At 37.8% G+C, this 21,235-nt stretch overlaps 1 long non-coding RNA gene and 1 other non-coding gene across 2 annotated transcripts; one reads left to right on the top strand and one right to left on the bottom strand.

Moving 5' to 3' along the window:
* The first annotated feature begins 7,738 nt into the window (after positions 1-7,738).
* LOC141627475 (uncharacterized) lies at positions 7,739-8,139 on the top strand. The gene is made up of 3 exons (XR_012537031.1): positions 7,739-7,786; positions 7,897-8,010; positions 8,099-8,139. It is a non-coding gene; the product is annotated as an uncharacterized LOC141627475 (long non-coding RNA).
* A 9,840-nt stretch (positions 8,140-17,979) lies between these two features.
* LOC141636653 (small nucleolar RNA R71) lies at positions 17,980-18,086 on the bottom strand. The gene has a single exon (XR_012541254.1). It is a non-coding gene; the product is annotated as a small nucleolar RNA R71 (small nucleolar RNA).
* Positions 18,087-21,235: the final 3,149 nt, after the last annotated feature.

Genomic DNA, 21,235 nt, shown 5'->3' with positions numbered 1-21,235 from the left:
TGTAAGAAATAAAAACTCTCTATACATCTTATAAAATTAGAGAGATAAAAACTCCAAAAATTTCTTCCTCTATTTTACCGAAATAATAGAGTACAAAATAAATTTTGGGTCAATTTTAGTAAGATTATTATTATTCTAGATCAAGTAATATTAATCTATTAAGGGGTTACTTTGGGTATTCATCTTTGGAAGAGATTCTATCTTTGAATCTTTGTTCATCCATATTAGGAGAGCTTAAGAACAAGTAAGAAGGAGATCTTACTTATGCCCTTTGATCCAAAATTTTATAGTAAGGAAAACGATTTCTTCTCTATATTTATTTTTGTTTGCATGCATAAGATCTAAATTAATTTTATGACTAAATTAAATTGTAACATATATGAATATGTTGTAAAATGAGATATAGATTTCTAACAAGCGGTATCATGAGTCTTAGGTTGTTTGCATGCAAATCGGTTATTGTTTTTCCGAGTTATACGATTAACAAACAAAACTTATAAATTTGTGTTTATTATGAAATATCACGAATTTTATTTGCATGTTAAAGTTTCTGGTCCTAAAATGTATTTAGGATTTTTGGGTTTATTTATGGATTTTATTGTTCATTTTATATCATAATGGCATTAAAATGTGATTTTTATGATAAAAATTTCATTTTGGGACTAAAAATAGCTAAACTTCGTTTTTCCAGTGGTTTTTGGATATGTTTTCACATATATTATCTAATAATGGCCTGTAAATTTTCATGATAAAATGAGTTGTTGTACTCGAAATATGGATTTTTCAAGTTAAAATCGTATTTAAATGGAAAAATAGGTTAATATGAGTTATATTTCGAATCTGGTCATGGAAATTTAGTATGATGTCACATGAAATTTTACAAGATGTGTGTAAAATATTTGGCTATAATGAAGTCTTTATGCATGATTTATGAATTTTTGATGAAAAATCATATAAATAGTGACTTTAATTAGTAAAAATGCTAAAACATACTTCATGACTTAGGAAAAACATCACATGTTGCATTTTATCATATATTTCAGATCTAAAAGTGAAAATTTGATAAAAATAATTTTTCTCATTTTTTTTAGGGTCATAATTGTTAAAACCAATAAACCGCAACATTGTTTTTCTCGATAATTTTTCGAAATTTTTAACCTAAGTTTTGAATATTATGAGTGTCATGGTATTTTTCCAGAATGTTCATGAGCTTAAATTTTAAATTTTGAATTTATTTGAAATTTTTATGATTTAATTTGAAGTTTATAGCATAATTTTGTATTTTTGAGTCCATTTATGAACAATATTAAGAAATCAAGTTTAATTATTGTCAAATGTTAGTGGAGACTAATTTTGAGTCCTAAAATGGTTAGGGTAATTAACTTGTACATAAATATGAATTTATGTAATTATTGTGATTTTTAAAGGTTAAATCACGCAAATCCGTAAAAACCGATTAATATACGATATTGGCTCCTTAAAGGAGATTTAGCATAAAATTTGGCATGTTCATACATATTATAATACTGCATTTTATTTATGATTGTCATATTTTAATTTTATGTAATTTTTGAATTATGTAATTTTACTTAGTATGGCCTTAGTTTTAATTGATATTACCCGAAATGTATGGGAAGATCGATTTGGTTGTAATTTATTGTGATCTCGTATCACCGTTTTGTAATTTAATAGATTTATTTTTATTTTTAATTACAAATGTATAATAGGAAATTATGTAATTTATTATGTAATTTATTTATTCCGGAGTCCTTGAAGACGGTGCCACTTGAGAAGGTGATCCATTAAAGAAAGTATTGCCTTGAAATGCGTGCCAAGATCGAAGTTCAAGGGACCAAAGGAGTTGGTTTCCGAATTTGTAATAATTTATTATATTTACTATTCTAGGAAGGCCATACTAGGATTTAATTTATGCTTTGCATTTTATTTATATGTTGCATGCATCGCTAAATCGCCATAACGCTACTACAAATACAGGCAACTACAACGGCTCTTTAACAACGCTTATTCATGAAAATCATCAAAACACGTTGTAGAATTGATGCCGAAAATTTTACCAAACTTAATTATAACGGTTCTGTGTCGTTAACCGTTGTTATTGGTTTTAACAACGGGTCATACTTTCAAAACCGTTGTTAATATAAAAACTAATAACAACGGTTACATTTTAACCGTTGTTAATAATTTGGCGCAAAATTAGTGAAAAGTAATTAAAACGGTTTGTTTAGAACCCGTTTTTAATACGTTTTAACAACGGTTGTAGACTCAATAACCGTTGTTATTAATGTTATGAAGATCTTAAAAACAACAGATTGCTTTATTCTGCTATATGCTACAAAACACAAACACAAGCTAATACTGCTACTATATCATCCTCCATTCCTCCCTGATCGTCTCTCTGTCTTCATCTCCGTCACTGTTGTCACCGTCTTCTCTCCCTCATCGTGTTTATCAATCAGGTATATATATGTTTCTTAGCAACGCTTATAGATATAGGATTTTTTGGGTTATTATCTAATTTGTTGATAATTTAGCTTAATTGCTTTCCTGAATTTCGTTTATTTGTTTGCTTATTATTGTATTTTCTGAATTAGTTGCCTATTATTACGAATGTAGAATAATGACTCGAACTTGGATGATTGATGCAAATATGAGTTGGTCGCACCTACAAGGATGGTTTAGCTGAATTTTATGAATTTGTTTCGAACAATTTGAAAGGTTATTCTAGTATTGCATGTCCTTGTGAAAGATGTGGTAATATTAGTTATATGGCTTTTCCAGACGTTAAAATACACCTAGAAAAGTGGAGATTTAGTCGATCCTATACACGTTGGATTTTTCATGGGGAATCATTAGAGGAAGAGAATAATTCTGAAGAAGATGATGTTGAGTTACGAAAGGCTAGCGATGATCTGAGTTTGCCGAGTTTTTTGAGTTGGAAGAGTTGGAAGTAGAGAAGTTGAATGTTGGGTCTATAGATAATGAAGAGAATGATGATGAGTCGATTGCTTTTGAAGATGTAGGTGATGACACTAGTAATTGGGATGACCTTAACAACATGTATGAGAAGTTGTGTGAGTCTGAAGCACCTTTGTATCCTGGTTGTAAGTTCACAAAAATGTGAATTTTGTGGTGAAGTTGTATAATATCAAGGGGGCAAATGGGGTGAGTGACACGTGTTTCACTAGTTTTTTAGCCTTGATAAAGGAGTTGCTTCCTGATGGTAATGTTCTACCTGTTAAGACATATGAGGCGAAAAAACTAATAAGAGGAGTGGGCATGAAATATGAGAAAATACATGCATGTCCAAATGATTGCATATTGTATCGGAAATTATATCAAAACTTAACCAATTGCCCTAAATGTTTGTTGTGGCGTTATAAGGATAAGGAAGGGATCCCAGCTAAGGTGTTGTGGTATTTTCCATTGATACCAAGAGTCATAAGGATTTATGCGAATCCCGATGATTCAAAAATGTTAACTTGGCATGAAACAGGAAGAATAAATGATGGAAAGCTAAGACACCGGCAGAGATGGTATGCAATGGAAATCGTTCGACGCTAAGTATCCCGAGTTCGGCAATGAACCTAGAAACTTACGTCTAGCGCTGTCCACTGATGGAATGAACCCACACAGAAACATGAGTAGCCAACATAGTACTTGGCCAGTAGTGTTGGCTATTTATAACTTACCTCCATATGTGTGCATGAAAAGAAAGTATTTGATGTTGTCGTTGTTAATTTCCGGCCCTAAACAACCTGGAAATGATATAGATGTATATTTGGAACCTCTTCTATATGATTTGCGATTGTTGTGGGATAGTGGGATAGAAGTATTTGATGCATATAAGAACGAAACTTTCAATTTGAGAGCGATGTTATTGTGTACAATAACTGACTATCCGGCTTATGGCGACCTTTCTGGGCACACAGTTCATGGGAAAGAGGCTTGTCCATTGTGTGGGGAGGATATCGAGTCTGAATACTTGAAGTCTTCTCGTAAGTATGTGTATATGGGAAATAGGAGGTTCTTGTATCATGACCATTGTTATCGCAAGATGCAGAAAGCATTCAATGGAAGACAAGAACTTTGTCAACCTCCTAGAATTTTGAGTGGGCATGGAGTTTATCAGAAAGTAAAGTATATTGAGATAGATTATGGGAAGAAGAGCGGCTCTAAATTTTCTACTCGTGGGTATAAGAAAAGATCCATATTTTTTGATAAACTTCCATATTGGCCTGACCTGGATGTCAGACATTGCCTCGATTTCATGCACATTGAGAAAAATGTCTGTGATAATATTATCAATACCCTTCTGAGTGTTCCTGGTAAAACAAAGGATAACGCCGCAGCTAGGGAAGATATGAAAATGATGGGTATTAGGCTAGAGTTGGCACCACAGAAGAGAGGTAATCGTACATTTTTACCGCCAGCAGCTTATACCCTTTCACGGAATGAGAAAAAAAGAGTTTTGTGTATGCTTGAATGAAATTAAAGTGCCACATGGTTATTCGTCGAACATCAAAAGTCTAGTGTCGATGCAAGACCTAAAACTCACCGGGTTAAAGTCACATGATTGTCACACTTTGATGCAACAATTACTACATGTGGCTATTCGTTCCATTTTACCTGAAAAGGTAAGATATGCTATAACTAGATTCTGTCTCTTCTTCCAGTCCATATGCGAGAAAGTCATCGACCCCGATGACGCGGATTCATTGCAGGACCTCGTTGTAACCTCTCTTTGTCAGTTGGAAATGTATTTTCCAACCTCTTTCTTCACTATCATGATTCATCTGACCATTCACTTGGTTAGGGAGATTTTGTACCTTGGGCCCGTGTACTTGAGATACCAGTATCCTTTCGAAAGATTGATGAAAGTCTACAAGGACTATACATCTAATCGGTATCGTCCGGAAGGTTGTATTGCTGAACGCGTTATTTTACAAGAAGCTCTTTCATATTGTTACGCTCATCTCTCCCCTGAGGAGTTAATTGGCGTTTCTAAGAATCGTCATAGTGACTGGATGACCGGAAAAGGTATTAGGGTCCGGGTTGAAAAAATTGTGACACGTGAAATGTTGCATTTAGCACACACGTATGTGCTAAACAACGAAGATGAGGTGAAACCTTATATTCAACAACACAAAGATGAGCTCAAATACGATCACCCAAACAAGACCGAGAAGTGGATTGCGAACGAGCATACGAAGATGTTTCCAGAGTGGTTTAGGAATATTGTCTTAGAGTGTACGGATCAAACTGGTGATGACATCTCTCCTAGGTTACTACGTCTTGGTTTAGGTCCAAATGCCAGAGTCACCTTTTACAACAGTTTTGCCATTAATGGATATACTTTTTACACCCGCGAGCAAGATGAGTTGAGCACAATGCAAAATAGTGGTGTGAGTTCTGAATTTGAGGCAATGCACTTTGCTACTTCAAAAGATAAAAAGCCTATTTGGGGGAAAATGCCTTTATTATGGTGTTATTCAAGAAATATTGGTACTAGATTACATTGATTTCACAATGCCTTTGTTTCGATGTAACTGGGTTGATAACAACATCCATTGTGTCCGAAAGGATAAGATGGGATTTACGTTGTTCAATCTGGGTAAGGTTGGCAATAATAAGGATGATCCTTTCATAATGGCATCCCAAGCTAAACAAGTGTTCTATGTCACCGATCCTATGGATAAGAAGTGGTCTTTTGTACTGTTTATAAGGAGTAGAAGGAGTAGTCCATCCGATAATGGTGATGATGATCAGGATGTCGTTTTTGAGGGAATGGATCACTCTACCACTGTATCTTATTTCGACGATGTTGACACTGATCATGAGGACACTGAAAGCATCTATATGCGTGATGACCATGGTGAAGGTATTTGGGTTAACGAAGAAACTATGACATCCAAGAAACGTCCCCGATCCTGAGATAGTTCATCAGGACACACAGTGATAGGACGACCAACATTTTGAGTCATTTTCAGACCAATAATTTGATGGTTTAATTTATTGGTAAATCAATAATGGTCATTGTTAAATAAAAATTCCCAAATTTGCATGGCATGGTAAATCCTGTAGCTTAGATATGCAGTATGCATGCATGCTGGTGTTGTCTTATTTTCTTGATCTTATTATTAGATGTGGATCTTTGGTGTTGAAATTCTTTGAATAATGTTGCGGTATATGGTGCTTCTTTATTACTGAGTATGTATTATTACAGTTTGGACTGTAATGGAATTCTGATAATTTTTTTAAAAAAAAAAAAAAGGTTCAACAATAACAACGGTTATATTTAAATTACCCGTTGTTAATACTTTCAACAACGGTTATAGTTACATTACCCGTTGTTATTACTATCAACAACGGTTATAGTTACATTACCCGTTGTTATTACTTTCAACAACGGTTGTAGTACCCCTACCCGTCGTCATTGATTTTTGTGACATATTTCATTATGGCGCAAATTTGGTGAAAATATATTACAACGGGTATATTTTAACCGTTGTAATAAAGTTTTGACAACGGTTGACTTTTATTGACCCGTTGTTATTAACATATAACAACGGTTTTGCTTTTAGAACCCGTTGTCAATAGTTTGTCTTAATAAAAAACTAATTTACAAACACATACAGCATACCATACACAATCACACACAACACCAGTTCAACCGTTGGTATCCTGAGTTTATTCTTCTCTCTTCCTCGCTTTCTACATTCTCGTCACCGGCCGTCGCCTAGTTTCCAACGCCCAGATTCCATTGCCTTCCCTTATCATCCTGCTCGTTCTCTTTATCATCATCATCATCAGGTATATTCACTTTAGTTTTGTGTTTCGTCATTAGGGTTTTAAGACGATCATCTTTTTTCTTTTTCATGCATCTGTTTGTTTTTCGTCTTCTTTGTTATCTTTATCATCCCTCATCATCTATTTCACTCCTCTTATTAGGGTTTAGGATTTTAGAAGCTCAGTCTATTGTTTTAAATTTTCATTCCTATTAGGGTTTAGGGTTTTAGATAATACTCTGTATGTACGTTGTTAAGTTGTTCATTTCCTATTTTATTCATATTTGGGTTTTAGGATTATCATGGGTGAAAAACGGAAAAGAAGTCAAAAGAATAATAAGGCTGGGGATAATAAGCCTGGTGAGAGGGGTGCTACGAAGTGCCCGAGAGCCCTTGCAGTTATAGCCGCTAAAGAACCGATGGAAATAACATGGAGCTCGAAGGGTTTCCCTACTGGTCCAAATGCGGGTTTTTTATCCAGTTGGATTGGATGTTGCACAAGACAGTTTGTGCCTATTCATTTAGATGATGTTAGAACTTTGAATCCAAAATTGGCGGAGTTATACTTGGCTCGTGTAAAGGAAGCCTTTATTATACCCGATGAAAGCCATGATAAGTATTTAATGCATAAGGCCGCGGATGTCCACAGCGGTGGAGGTGTGACGTTGCTAGGGATTGGTTGTATGTGGACAAGGCAACGGGGAGATGCGTAAGAGCCCACCGGAAAACAAGTGTCCCACCATCGAGTCGGGAACAATGGGATCTTTTCAAAGAGATGAGAACTACTGAGAAGTTTCAGGTTAAATATCCTCGCCTTTTAACGATTTACCTATCATTTTTTTAATTAATGAGTCCTTTATATAATCTTTTTATATAATTATTTGAAGGCCATTAGCAGAAGAAATCGTGCTAACATTTCATGCAAGAAGGAAAAATGGTATGGTTCTCGAGGCGGTTACAGAAAGATAGAAGAGAACCTCGTAAGTAGCATGCATTATTCCCCGGCCTGTGAGACTTTATTTTATTAATCACACTTGAACTTGCATTGATACACATTTACATGTATAAATGTTACCATGTTAATGTGTAGGTGGCAAAGGGAGTGACCAACTTGGATCGGCATGTAACTTATAAAGAAGGGCACACGCCTAAAGGATCCCGGTCGTCGCGTGACAAATATGATGAGGAAGTGTTGGCCAACATAGTAAGCATTATTTTATTAAGACGAGTTCATTACTAACTTTATTATTTTAGTCACAAATATAATTTGAAGTTTATTTAATATATTATAGGACAACGTATTGAAAGAGGTAGAAGAAGGGAAATTCACTCCCGGTGGTCGTAATGACGTTCTTCTTTAGAGCGATCGGCCGACCCGAACATACTGGTCGTTTGAGGGGCGTCCCGTTACAGGTTGGAGTAACGAAATATTATGGGACAACCGCCCCGATAAAGAAGAAAAGGAAGACTAAGTCCGAGAAGGCTGACATGGTACCATTTATTCTATTATTTTCATTTAAGTTCAATTCACATGTTATTGTTGGGATAAAAATTCTTGAAACATTACATTCTTGGCACGCAGACTTGATTAATGGCATCCGTACTACTAAAGTTGAATCTTTGGAGGCAAGCTTTCCGAAGAAGAAGTGAAGATGATGGAGGATGTCATATACAAAGAGGGTAATAAGGTACAACAGATTGGTCAAGAGGCCGCTACTATCTTGGCAATACATGAGAAGGAAGTATCGGTCAACGAGATTGAAAGATCGGTACCTAATGCTTCAAGTTGTAATAACTAAAGCCGATCGGTACCACCTAATACTTCCTTATTTTTCTTTTCTTTTTTTTTGGGTAAGATCAGGGGGTGTGTTCCCTGTCAACTCTAATGTTATAACTTCTGACATCGTGCCATTGGTTAATTTTATTAGGTAAATAATGGGTCTGAAAAGGAGATGCAACTTGAGAAGACGGTTGATGGAAAACAGCATACATCCCCTTCAAGTCAGTTCTCTGTTTTCAGTAAGGTATGCATACATGAAGTGTTTAATTAGTTAAATTTATATTAATTCTATTAAATTTTGGGATATAATAATGTATTTGTATATTCTTCAGGCCGTAAACAAGAGGGTAGTAGTTATTCTTGCTGACCCTAAATTCGAAAATCCAAATGTGCGTGTTGACCGGGGTCTCGTAGAAATGCACACCAAATCAGCCGCGGTAACTGTAGTAGTTCATGGCAAAAAACTTTTGTCGAATCATAGAAAAGTAGATATAACTACAGTCTTTCCAGGCCATGAAAACTTTCAACTGCATGTCCCAGTTCGTGACGACATTACCATTCTGGGAGATGCGGTTGGGAGTTTCATCCAATGGCCTGAAAATCACATCTACTTGGCTCGGTCGTCTCCGCCTCATGGCTCGAAAGCGATTGGGGTTAGAAGAAATACCTTTATATATATGTTACATTTTTAATTGTTGAATGTTTTTATATGTTAAATTTATATGTTATTTTTTTTTGTAGGGAACAAAAAAGCCGGCTTTGGCGGATAAGCCTAATGTCCGGGGACTTGATGAGGTATTTAATTAACTTCTCCATTTTTATGAAAACCTCCCTTTAATTTTTTTTGTTTCTGTATTTCTAAAAAGCATGAAAATTTTTTGTATGTAGGGAACAGAAAAGTCGGCTAAGGCGGATAAGCCTAAGTCCCCGGACATGCCAACTACCTCGTCCAGACAACAACTTGATGAGGTATTTAATTAACTTCTCCATTTTTATGAAAACCTCCCTTTAATTTTTTTTGTTTCTGTATTTCTAAAAAGCATGGAAATTTTTTGTATGTAGGGAACATAAAAGCCGGCTAAGGCGGATAAGCCTAAGTCCCCGGATATTCCAACTACCTCGTCCAGACAACAACTTGATGAGGTATTTAATTAACTTCTCCATTTTTTTAAAAACCTCGCTCCCTTATATTTTGTCTGTATTTCTAAAAAGCATGCATGGTAATTTTGTGTAGGGGACAAAAAAGACTGATAAGCCTAAGTCCCCAGTCATACCTGCTACTACTACCTCATCATTGAAAGATCAGGTTGACGAGGTATTTAGTTAAGTACGCTTTTATTTTTATTACTCCAACTAGGATATGTTACCTTTGGATTTTTTATTATTTTAATTATCTACATGTGTAGGCTTGTGGTAGTAGCACAAAATCAAAGAATCATTATTTCCCCGACCTGAAAGAAGTTAGGAGTTTAAACTCCACACAATATACTGGGAAGGATTACATGCAAAAAGTAAGAACGGTGACGATGAGGAAACTGCATGAGGAGGCTTGCCGTCGCATAGCAACCGAGCAATTGATAATTATTCCGCTCGAGGAGGTTATTCTAGGGGTTGAGCGCGAAGCACTTATGTCATGGGATATGCTAGCCATTTGGGCTGGCCTATACCAGATTTATGTCCAACATCTATTTGTTTGGATGAATTAAGTTTCTTAATAAATAATTTCATATTCTAATATTCTGACTACTAGATAGTGTTTTAATTAAATACCGGAATTAATACTATACCGTAATAATGTAGGATATTGAAATTGAGAGTGATCCCCGAGAAGAAGATTCCAGTTGATCAATACGGATTCCTGTGCCCCTATGTTTTATCTTTATTTATTCCGGAATTCTCGTTCGAAGATCGGGTAGATTATATTGCTCAGCAATTGGCGACAACCAAGAAGCTGATTTTTGCCGCTTACATTGAAAAAGGGTAATAAACAAATTAATATTACGTTTCCCCCTACAATTGCATTTTCATAACTAATATATGTACTTGTTAATAATGATGATGTCTCTTGATGTAGGACTCATTGGGTGCTAGCAGCCATCATGCCGACAAAGAAGAAAGTTTTTTGGTTGGACTCTTTACATAATCCACCAAGCGAGACTTGTAAGCGCTTGATTAATAAGTAAGTTTATAATACTGATTTATTTATAATAACATTAAGTTTCAATTTTTATTTATAGCAAAAAGCTCATTTTTGTCCCTAAAAAAATGAGTGTCTGCCTCTTTTTTTTTTTTTTAAAAAAAGGGCCGTTGAGAAGAGAAGAGCTAACGAGCAGGATCAACCTACTAAAGATTCTGATGATGGCCCTGATTTTATTACGATAACAAGGGTACGTGCTCAAATACAATACATTAAGTGCAAAAATCTGTGTTTAATACTAATACAATACCTAAAGTTCAAGATTCTGATGTGAGCCTTCTTTCGTCTGTTTGTTTTTATGTAATAATAGGTCCCTCGTCAGCCGGATAACATACAATGTGGATACTACGTTTGTCGGTTCATGTTGGAGATTATTAGGCGAAGATATATCCTTATTCCAGAAAAGGTTAGTAATTTAATAATGTGTTTATTACTTTTTTTAAATTAGAGCTGATGTTGTCTTGCTTGCTGCTATACCATGATGTTGCTATGCAGTATTTGATGTTGTTACAATAATGTCTTGTCTTTGTTTTTTCCGAAGTATGTAATCAACCCGTCACCAGAGATTCAACAGTACTCAAGTGTAGATATAAACGAGGTAAGGGACATGTTGGGCAAATACGTCTTAGAAAATAGAAATGCATGATACTCGAGTTTAGATCACTTATTAGTAATTTTTTTGTTGAAGTTAGGGAATTTCGATTAGTTCATGTAAATTTAACTCCTTGTAAGTATATATATATATATATATATATATATATATATATATATATATATATATATATATATATATATATATATATATATATATATATAGATTTGGGATCCGGTGAGAACCAACAAGATAATGAGAACCATGAGAACCACTTATAATTGAACCAAACTTTGTAATTAACGCGCCATCACCCAAACCCGTCCATCATTTTCATTTTACAACTTCCCCTTTTCACTCATCTCCCTTTCTCTCTCTTCGAAAGATCGTTCTAGATCCTTCCTCCATTTTCGAGCATCACAAATCTTCCGATCAACTTCCTCGTCCATCAAAATCTTCGACGCTTTTTCCAAAGAACAGATCTTGGTAATTCAAGGAGGTAAACTTCCGATATTCATGATTAATTTTTAGCGAAATTAGGGTTTCTGTGTTTCTGTCTTTGCAATTTTTATGTCGCCTAAATTAGTTGAACTTAAGCTTTCATTAATATTTAGTAGTCGGAATTATGAATTATGTTTGTCAAATTAAGTACATTAGTTGAAATCATGAAATTAGGAACTGATTTTGCGAAATTAGGGTTTCAGTGTTTCTGTGTTTGTAATTTTTACATTTGTCGACCATATTAGTTGAATTTACGCCTTCATTAATGTGTTACAGTCGGAATAATGAATTATGTTTGTTAAATTAGGGTTTTGGTGAATTCGATTGGGGAAACTTGGAAATGACAACGACTAGAGACTAATAATTCAATTGATAAACCATAACCGAAATTAGGGTTTCAAAGTGTTTACGTGTTTGTAATTACGCAATAATCAAACCCCGATTTCCCATGTTGTTGATGATTATTCTCGATTTTCTCTTTGAAATTGTTTAAATCTCAAGCTCAAACAATGCATACTAAGTAAAGCTACTAACGTTAGTAACTATTCCACTGAGTCAAGTAACTTTTTACATATTTTCTCCATTTACAAGTATTCCTTCTTTTCAATTCTGCATACAGAAACATTAAAAAATGGAAAATTGGTGCAAAGGTTGGGTAGTCAATCGCGAGGAAGTAGAACAAGAACTTTTTATCCAATATTATGTCAAAGAGAAAATCGAGTCTCCGCCTTACCTTGGTCAAGTTACCAAAGTTGAGTTCAGCGATCGTCATAATCATCAAGAAATGATGTCTTAATCGATCCAAATCTTGTGTTACAAATCTTCAATCACCTTGATAAATGCTCTGATAGGGCAAGCATGGCCAATGTCTGCTTATTGTGGGCTAAACTCTTTCTTTTCTTCCCGTATTCACCTGGTGTGCTGATAGCTTATCTACAAACTTTGCGATTTAATGACATTAATGGCGTGAGGATAGTGCGTAGTCGTGGTAGACTAATTTCCAAAAGATGCAAGTGTTTTATGACGGGTAATATGGCAGCCAAATTCATCATGCATGTTCACCAACGAAGAAATGCTTTTTGAACACACATCTCAATCCACTTAATGACAGTCAAATTAAGCAAGTTGATGAAATGTTACGGGATATGCCACCTTTGTTACATGAAGAAGCGAAATCAATAGCAACACCTTTACTAGCTCGTCGAAGGTTGTCTTATGTTGAAGTCGTTGATTTGACGTAGGTCTATCATAAGTTTGTACAACTTTCTGGCCAACGAACTGTATTCGTACTTAGGACACTTAGGGTATTGATCGTTAAGGTTTAAATGTTCCTTTTTGTCAGGCTTTACTAATAATTATGTAATTAGTTTTGGCATTTTGGATTGTAGAAGTTGTTATGAATGTTGGTTTGACATATATATATATATATATATATATATATATATATATATATATATATATATATATATATATATATATATATATATATATTATATTTTTGGTTTGACTTTCATGACTTATGTTCTTTCATTTCCCAATTTTTCTTAGTTTTCATCTCGTATTCATCAAGTAGTATTATGCTTTTCACCATTGTTTTGCAACATAATTAACTGTGAAATGCTGCAATCTACCTTCATTATAAACATGTGATTTGTACAATAGTTTGTCTTTCAACTGTCTTTACAATATCCCTCAAATGATTGATAGATATGGGGCGAAAGAGTGTTGCATCGAAGAAAAAAGTTCTACTAAAAGGAGGACGGTCAGTCAAAGATTATTTTCCAGCAAAATCGAAAGCTGCGACAACTAATTCTGTTGACCCAAGCAATTTGAGTAAGAAATTTAGTTCACTCTTGCACATTCATGAAAACAAAATTCCTTATCAGTACATGACGTAACGTTGCACACGCATGGAAGAAAAATATATGTACATTAAACAACCCTACACATGCATGAACTAATCAACATTAACTTTGACAGCCTCACAAAATGCAACCTCACCATACAATGAGGAATAAGGGAAAGGGTTGAGGGTTGGATAAGGCAGATCCGCGGTAGCGGTCCGCCTAATCCAACCCTCAACCCTTTCCCGTCCCGTTTTAGGATACCCGGCAACATATGTTTATTAAACAACCGTGTATGTGCATGACAATGTAGAGTATGTGCATTAAATAGTCTTCTACATGTATAAAAAATAAGGGAAAGGGTTGAGGGTTGGATTAGGCGGATCCGCGGTAGCGGTCCGCCTAATCCAACCTAAACCCTTTTCCGTCCCGTTTTAGGATACCCGGACCCCTACTTTAAATCCCGTCCCCAAAAAAGGGTTCACTCATCCCCTCTAGGGTGTCTTTTTGTCTCGCGGCCGATAATGTGAGAAGGGAAAGGGTTGAGGGTTGGATTAGGCGGATCCGCAGCGGTCTCCGCCTAATCCAACCCTCAACCCTTTCCCGTCCCGTTTTAGGATACCCGGACCCCTACTTTAAATCCCGTCCCCAAAAAAGGGTTCACTCATCCCCTCTAGGGTGTCTTTTTGTCCCGCGGCCGATAATGTGAGAAGGAAAAGGGTTGAGGGTTGGATTAGGCGGATCCGCGGTAGCGGTCCGCCTAACCCAACCCTCAACCCTTTCCCGTCCCGTTTTAGGATACCCGGCCCCCTACTTTAAATCCCGTCCCCAAAAAAGGGTTCACTCATCCCCTCTAGGGTGTCTTTTTGTCTCGCGGCCGATAATGTGAGAAGGGAAAGGGTTGAGGGTTGGATTAGGCGGATCCGCGGTAGCGGTCCGCCTAATCCAACCCTCAACCCTTTCCCGTCCCGTTTTAGGATACTCGGCCCCCTACTTTAAATCCCGTCCCCAAAAAAGGGTTCACTCATCCCCTCTAGGGTGTCTTTTTGTCTCGCGGCCGATAATGTGAGAAGGGAAAGGGTTGAGGGTTGGATTAGGCGGATCGCGGTGGCGGATCCGCCTAATCCAACCCTCAACCCTTTCCCCGTCCCGTTTTAGGATACCCGCCCCCTACTTTAAATCCCGTCCACAAAAAAGGGTTCACTCATCCCCTCTAGGGTGTCTTTTTGTCTCGCGGCCGATAATGTGAGAAGGGAAAGGGTTGAGGGTTGGATTAGGCGGATCCCGTTTTAGGATACCCGTTGTTATAGCCTGTATCTATAGTAGTGTAACTAAAACATGCATCATCATTTTATCGAGTTTATCGACCGTGTCAATTACAATTATCGTAGTTCACCGCTTTAGTTCACTTAAAATGTGATAGATAATAAATTGACATGACCTCTCGCTAAAAATAAACAATTGAGACTTAGCCTTACCAAAAAGTAGAAACCATGAAAACCTATTTCGTGAGGGAGTGCCCTGTGCCACACCGGGGTACAAACCTTGTTACGTAGGGGAAGTGGGTGATAAATGTCTATCCACCGAATTCATGTTGATGAGGGATTTATCGGCCACACCGTGCCCAAGTTAATGTGGGTTTGGATCATGGACACATTTATTCGAAATTTGGATTGAGCTCAACGGAAGTATTCGTGACTGTAGTCGCATGTGTTCCGGGCTAAAGATAAATATTAATGTAATTTTATCGACCAAAAGTTCTAAAAGTAGAATCGATTAAAGAGTTAATCCACCGAGTTACATTGATAAGGGATTCATCGGCCACACCGTGCCCAAGTTAATATGAATTTGGATCTTGGAATCATTTATCATAGTTGGGTAGAGGTCACTATGTGAATGCTTTACTTGTTATTTACAAGTATTAATAAAACGATTGATGTTGAGTTTTCCACTATTCCGTTATCATATTATTCTATTTCTTTACCGGAATTCATATACGATATCATTTCGATTTTTGATTCAAATCTCCATTAAAACATCGTAACTGATGCGTGTCTTATATATGATGTTTTATACCTCATTTTACACGCATTTTAGAGCTCATTTGTGTAGTTAAAGCTACCATTTCCCCTATTTCCGTCTACTTCCGTGTTTTGTACATTATTGCAGAAATGTGAAGAATTCAACGGGAATCGAGCTAAATCCGTCCCCGAGTACCTTGCATTGCATTTGACGTGAAGGATTCACTTAAGGAACGAGCTTGGTGCGCATTTCAAGGCCCGAAAGACAAATCCACGAGATCATAGAAGTCAGGTACCAGCTAAAGCGGTCGATCGACCGCCCTGCTTAGTCGATCGACCAACTCACGGGCTCGAAGCTATCAGACATCTGCTAGTCGATCGATCGATCGCCGCTTAGTCGATCGACCATATCGCTGCTTCAGACGAGAATTAAAAGATCGAGGAACTTGAAGCCCATTGTGTTTAGGTTTTAATAATAAGTGTACGTATATTTGCTATATAACGTAACCTATTTTCCAGAGATATTCATTGAGAAATTTGCCTAGTTCTACATTCAGTTTAGTTGATCAATAAATAGGGTTCGGAAATATTGTTTTGCAAAGGATTTTCGTTCGAGCTTTTAACCATTCCTCTGCAATTTCGGTATTCCTTCTTTCTATTTCAGTTTATCTTTATCGCATTGATAGTATAGAAATTGCTAGCTAGTTTCCCAAAGCCGATATTATTGTTTTATGTTGTCTATTTGCTCAATCGTCTTAATCATGAATTCGATAGTAAATTACGTCAATTTCATTGTTGTTATCATCTCTAGTATGAGTAGCTAAATTGCATGTGCTAGGATGTAGGGGAATTATAGTGTAGGCGGCGTAGAATAATGCGGACTGAATCGCGTGTCAGTCGATCGACTGACATACTTGGTCGATCGACTAACCTCGTGAGGTTTTACTTTCGTTTTAATTGTTTTAATTCTTTATTCGACAAATCGAGTGCACACGACTAGTTGAATGTTTAGGATATGACTGACCCATTAGATCGAGAGATAGGGACAGTTGTTAGATCACCAATTAAAATGACTAAACTATGCTGAGATCGAAAGATAGGTAAAGTCTAGATTATAAATCACTTTTCAGGACGAGAGTCAGTATTAGTGATATTAGGGACTTATAGCGAGATCGAAAGATGCTATCTGTTAAGAGTGGACCGAGAGGACCTCTTGTTTCCCGCCTCATGTGTTAGATTTAGACCGACTTAGTTTTTTTGCCGCCAAAACTATAGTGAACCGACCATCCTAGTACCCCTTCTTTTATCTGTTTTATCCGTTTATTTAGTTTATTGTCTTTTATTGCTATTAGTATAGACCAAATCAATTCAACCCCCACTTTCGTTACCTTAGACTAAGTTAGACAATTAGAAATTACATTCGCCTCCTTGTGGTTCGACCCTGTTACCACTAGCCTAGGTTAGTTTTAATAGGAAATTATAAATCTTATTTTTGGTACCTACAACGACGGGTATCAAATTTTGGCGCCGTTGCCGGGGAGGCAATTGTTCTAATTTTTAGTTGTTTTTATTTAGTCTTTCTTAGGTTAAGGGACACCTGTTCCTTAAACTTCTCTTATATTCTTTTTTTAGTTTCTTCTTATGCGCAGGTCACAGGGTGGTGAACTAGTATCGTTCAATCCTGAGATTGAGAAATCCTTGCGCGAGTTGAGACGATCACAAAGGGTATTACCAAGAGAGGAAGAGCTGAGTACTCTGTCAAGCTACTACGAGAACGCTCTGTTCGAGGAAGATCCACCCACATCTCCTGCTTTTATTTCTTCAGCTGAGACAGTCACTTCTCCAGAAATTCAAGTCATGGCTGAAGAAGCAACTATAGCAAGTCATTCTGAGCCGACAGCCGAAAACCTTTACAAGGGATTAGAATTACCTGGAGCTGATAAGAAATTCGAACCAAAGCCTTCCTATATCAACCTAGTTGAGAGGAACCAGTTCGGGGGAGCTGCAAATGAAGATGCAGCCAAGCATATGGAGATATTTATCGATTACTGCTGCTCTATACCCCCGCCGACCGGTGTGACCCAGGACCAGATAAAGGAGACCATGTTTATATTCTCACCCGTGATCTTTGCAAGGGAGTGGTACAGAGATCCGGACCGAGCCGCTCATGGGATCACCGACTGGAATTCCTTAGCCCTGACATTTTACAAAAAGTACTTCTCTGCCTCGAAGACTAACGCCATTAGAGCTCAGATCACGAGCTTTAAACAAGGGCCGGATGAGAACTTTCATGAAGCATGGGTTCGTTTCAAGAAGCTGATGCGAACCATACCGCACCATGGGTTCGAAAAATGGAGTCTTTGCAATCAGTTCTATAACGGGCTGTATGATGACCAGAGGGCTATTTTGGATGCTGCGACCAATGGCCGATTTCTTTGAAAATATGGGAGAGACTAAGGGGTGGAAGATCATTGATGACTTAGCCACCCACAAGGTTGAGTATGGGAATTCAGGGGGAATCAAAGGAGGATCTTGAATCTCCATCGTAGCCGCACTTGAAGCTCTCACTGCGAGATTTGACAAGTATGAATTGGGAGGAGCTTCAAAAGGAGGTATTTACCAAGTAAATGTTTGTGTCGATGGTCCTTTCGTCTCGCGAGAAGGTGTGAAGGCGAGGGACATGTCTCGAGAGAATTGTCCCAGTCCTTTCGAGTCTTGTCTTTGCCTTTCAACACTATAGGCGAGACAAACACCTACTATGAGCCTAATGTTCATCCCAACTTGAGGTGGAGTAGCCAGAATGTCCTAAATCCAACTCCACCTCCGCAGCAGCAGCAGCAGCAAGCCTATGTACCCCCTCATCATAAGCAACAACAATATCAAAAACCTCCCTATGTGCCGCAGCAGCAACAATCTCAAAATTCGAGTTTCTTTGAGTTGAAGAATATGTTGCAAAAGGAGTCCCAAGCTAGAGAGGCTGGAATGAAACTTTTAGAAAGCCAAATTGCTCAGTTGGCTAGCAAGAGTACCACTAGAGCTCCGGGACACTTACCGACTCAAACTGACCAGAAAGAGACCCTAAATGCCATAACTTTGAGGAGTGGGTCTACCCTGGAGGGGCCTGCTATGGTCGAGGATGCCACTGTAAAAGATGAGGCGAAACCGAGTCGAATAAAGTCAGAATTGAGTAATACAAAGAAAAAGGCGTCTACCGGGTATATCGGTCGATCGATATACCCCGTCGATCGATCAAGTGCGGTTACAGAGCTTGAAGGCTGTAGATCTCGGTCGATCGGTGAGCAAGGTGGACGATCGGCGAGGCCACTGCGATATTGAGAAATTTCGTCCTCCAATGCCCAATAATTTGAGAGACCATTTGTTTCGGGGTACGACAACTCCGAAAGTATTGGGGCAAGACCCGAGTGCTGATGGGTCCGTCCCGATTCCGAAGTTCGACCCAATGTCGGTCAATGGCTCACATTTGAGACGGTCTGAAAAGAGTTCAAGCTTCAATAAAGAGAAGGTAGTGAACTTCCAGCCTAAGTCCAGGGATGCCGGCATGCGTGATTTATAAGAAAGGGCTAAGCTACTTCTTACATCCCCGTATCCAGAGAGACTAGTGCCGACAAAGGAACAGGTATCTTTCAGTAAATTTGAAAATGTTGTTCGTAGTCTTAACGTACAAGTGCCTTTCCTTGAATTAGTGAATCAAGTGCCCGCTTATATGAAGTTCATGAAGCAATTGCTTTCTAAAAAGAAGTCACTTGAAACCGTGCATCTTTGTTGCACTAACTAAGGAAACTTGCTCTTACTTGACTCACTTTGCACCCCATAAGCTAGAGGACCTAGGGTAGCTTTTCCGTTCCTTGTAATATAGGTACCTTCTCTATTGAGAAGGCATTATGTGACCTAGGAGCTAGCATTAGCGTCATGCCCTTAAGTCTTGCTAGGAAGCTAAAATTGACTAGGTTTGCAGTCACAAACATGACGATTGGATGGTTGACCGTCTGCGGTCCGGCCTATAGGCGTCTAGAAGACATCCCCTGTGCAAATAGGGAAGTTTTTCTTCCTGTAGACTTTGTGGTCCTAGATATGCCGGAGGATGCCCACATACCTATCATTCTAGGTAGGTTATTCCGCACACTTTGGTGCAATTATTGATGTTGGTTGGGACAGGACTTTCAAAGTGGGAAGCATTCTATTGTCTTCGCCAAAAACAACTAGGAAGAAGGACCCTATGTGGCTGTCACATGTAATACGGTTTCGAAAAGAAATCATACTTTTTACTTCCCGATATGCCTGTCTCTACTCTTATTCTGTCATAACCCCTCCGCCCTGATTGGGAGCAAATTGGAGGAAGATTAGTCTATTTACGGTATTGCAGATTTGGTTTGGGGAAGGAAGAGCCGCAAGTCGCTCCAGCTGTGAAGAAGCCGATCATTCAAAGAGGAGGTCTTGGTTGCCTTAGCTATGGCACTAATGAGGAAGTTGATGACGAGCCGGTCAAAGTGAGAGAGTCCGATTTAGATTCTGATGAGTCCGAAGAGATCATTGACTGGGGAGATATAGAAGTTGTTGATCCGTTGAGTTCGGCGGATGTTGGAGCTAAGAAGAGTACGGCTAAGAAGATGAGCATCGTTGAGGCTACCTCTAGTAGCCAGAAGCCAACGAAGTGGGCCATACCATGGCCATTCTTGATCAACTATTAGTTGATCAAATGCTTTATCAAACATTTACTTTATTGCTTTTAAGACTATTTACCGTATTTTGTGTGCGCGAGACTTCGCATTTATTTTTGTTGCTTAGGATTTTTAAGTACTTTAGACTTTACTTTGGGTTTTGCGCAATTTTAGGCGCGTATTATTGTGCACTTGCAGGTTTTTAGACCTCATTAGCTCAAGTAATTGAGCAAATACGAAGAAATCAGAAAGTTACAGCAGCTTTCCCAATCGATCGACTGCCTTCCATGGTCGATCGACTGAGTTGCGCATCTCAGGAGTTTCTATTCCTGTTCACTTAGGTAGATCGACTGCCATTTATGGTCGATCGACCACTGTCGCTGATGTATCTGTTCACGACCTTTCCCCTGCTGTGTTGGGTCGTTTTGCGGGATTAAGGGAATTTTCTACTCTATTTTATTTCCCGACTCATTTCTGATTTCTTCCATTTTTGTAACTTTGCACATAATTACTGCTCCTTCATTGCTTTCTCGGTTTTATGCGTGGTTCTTTGTTTGTCTTTTCAGGTACCTATTGGTAGCATCTGCTGCCTCTTGAAACCTCCTAGCTCACATTTGGTTTGGGGAGGTTTCCTTTTCTTTGCGCTTAAAGTCTTGTGAGTTCCTGATTTCCTCTTCATGTCTTTTTAATTTATTTATCGCAAATTCCCGTTTCTCTTTTCTTCATTACATGATTTTGCACAATGGGGACATTGTGCGATTTGGTTTGGGGAAGGGTTTTGCGTCGCATATCATTTGTTTGCATTCACGTTTATT

Source organism: Silene latifolia, chromosome Y, assembly GCF_048544455.1.
Source record: "Silene latifolia isolate original U9 population chromosome Y, ASM4854445v1, whole genome shotgun sequence".
NCBI classification, from domain to species: Eukaryota; Viridiplantae; Streptophyta; class Magnoliopsida; order Caryophyllales; family Caryophyllaceae; genus Silene; species Silene latifolia.
This window is presented reverse-complemented; position numbering and strand designations above follow the sequence as displayed.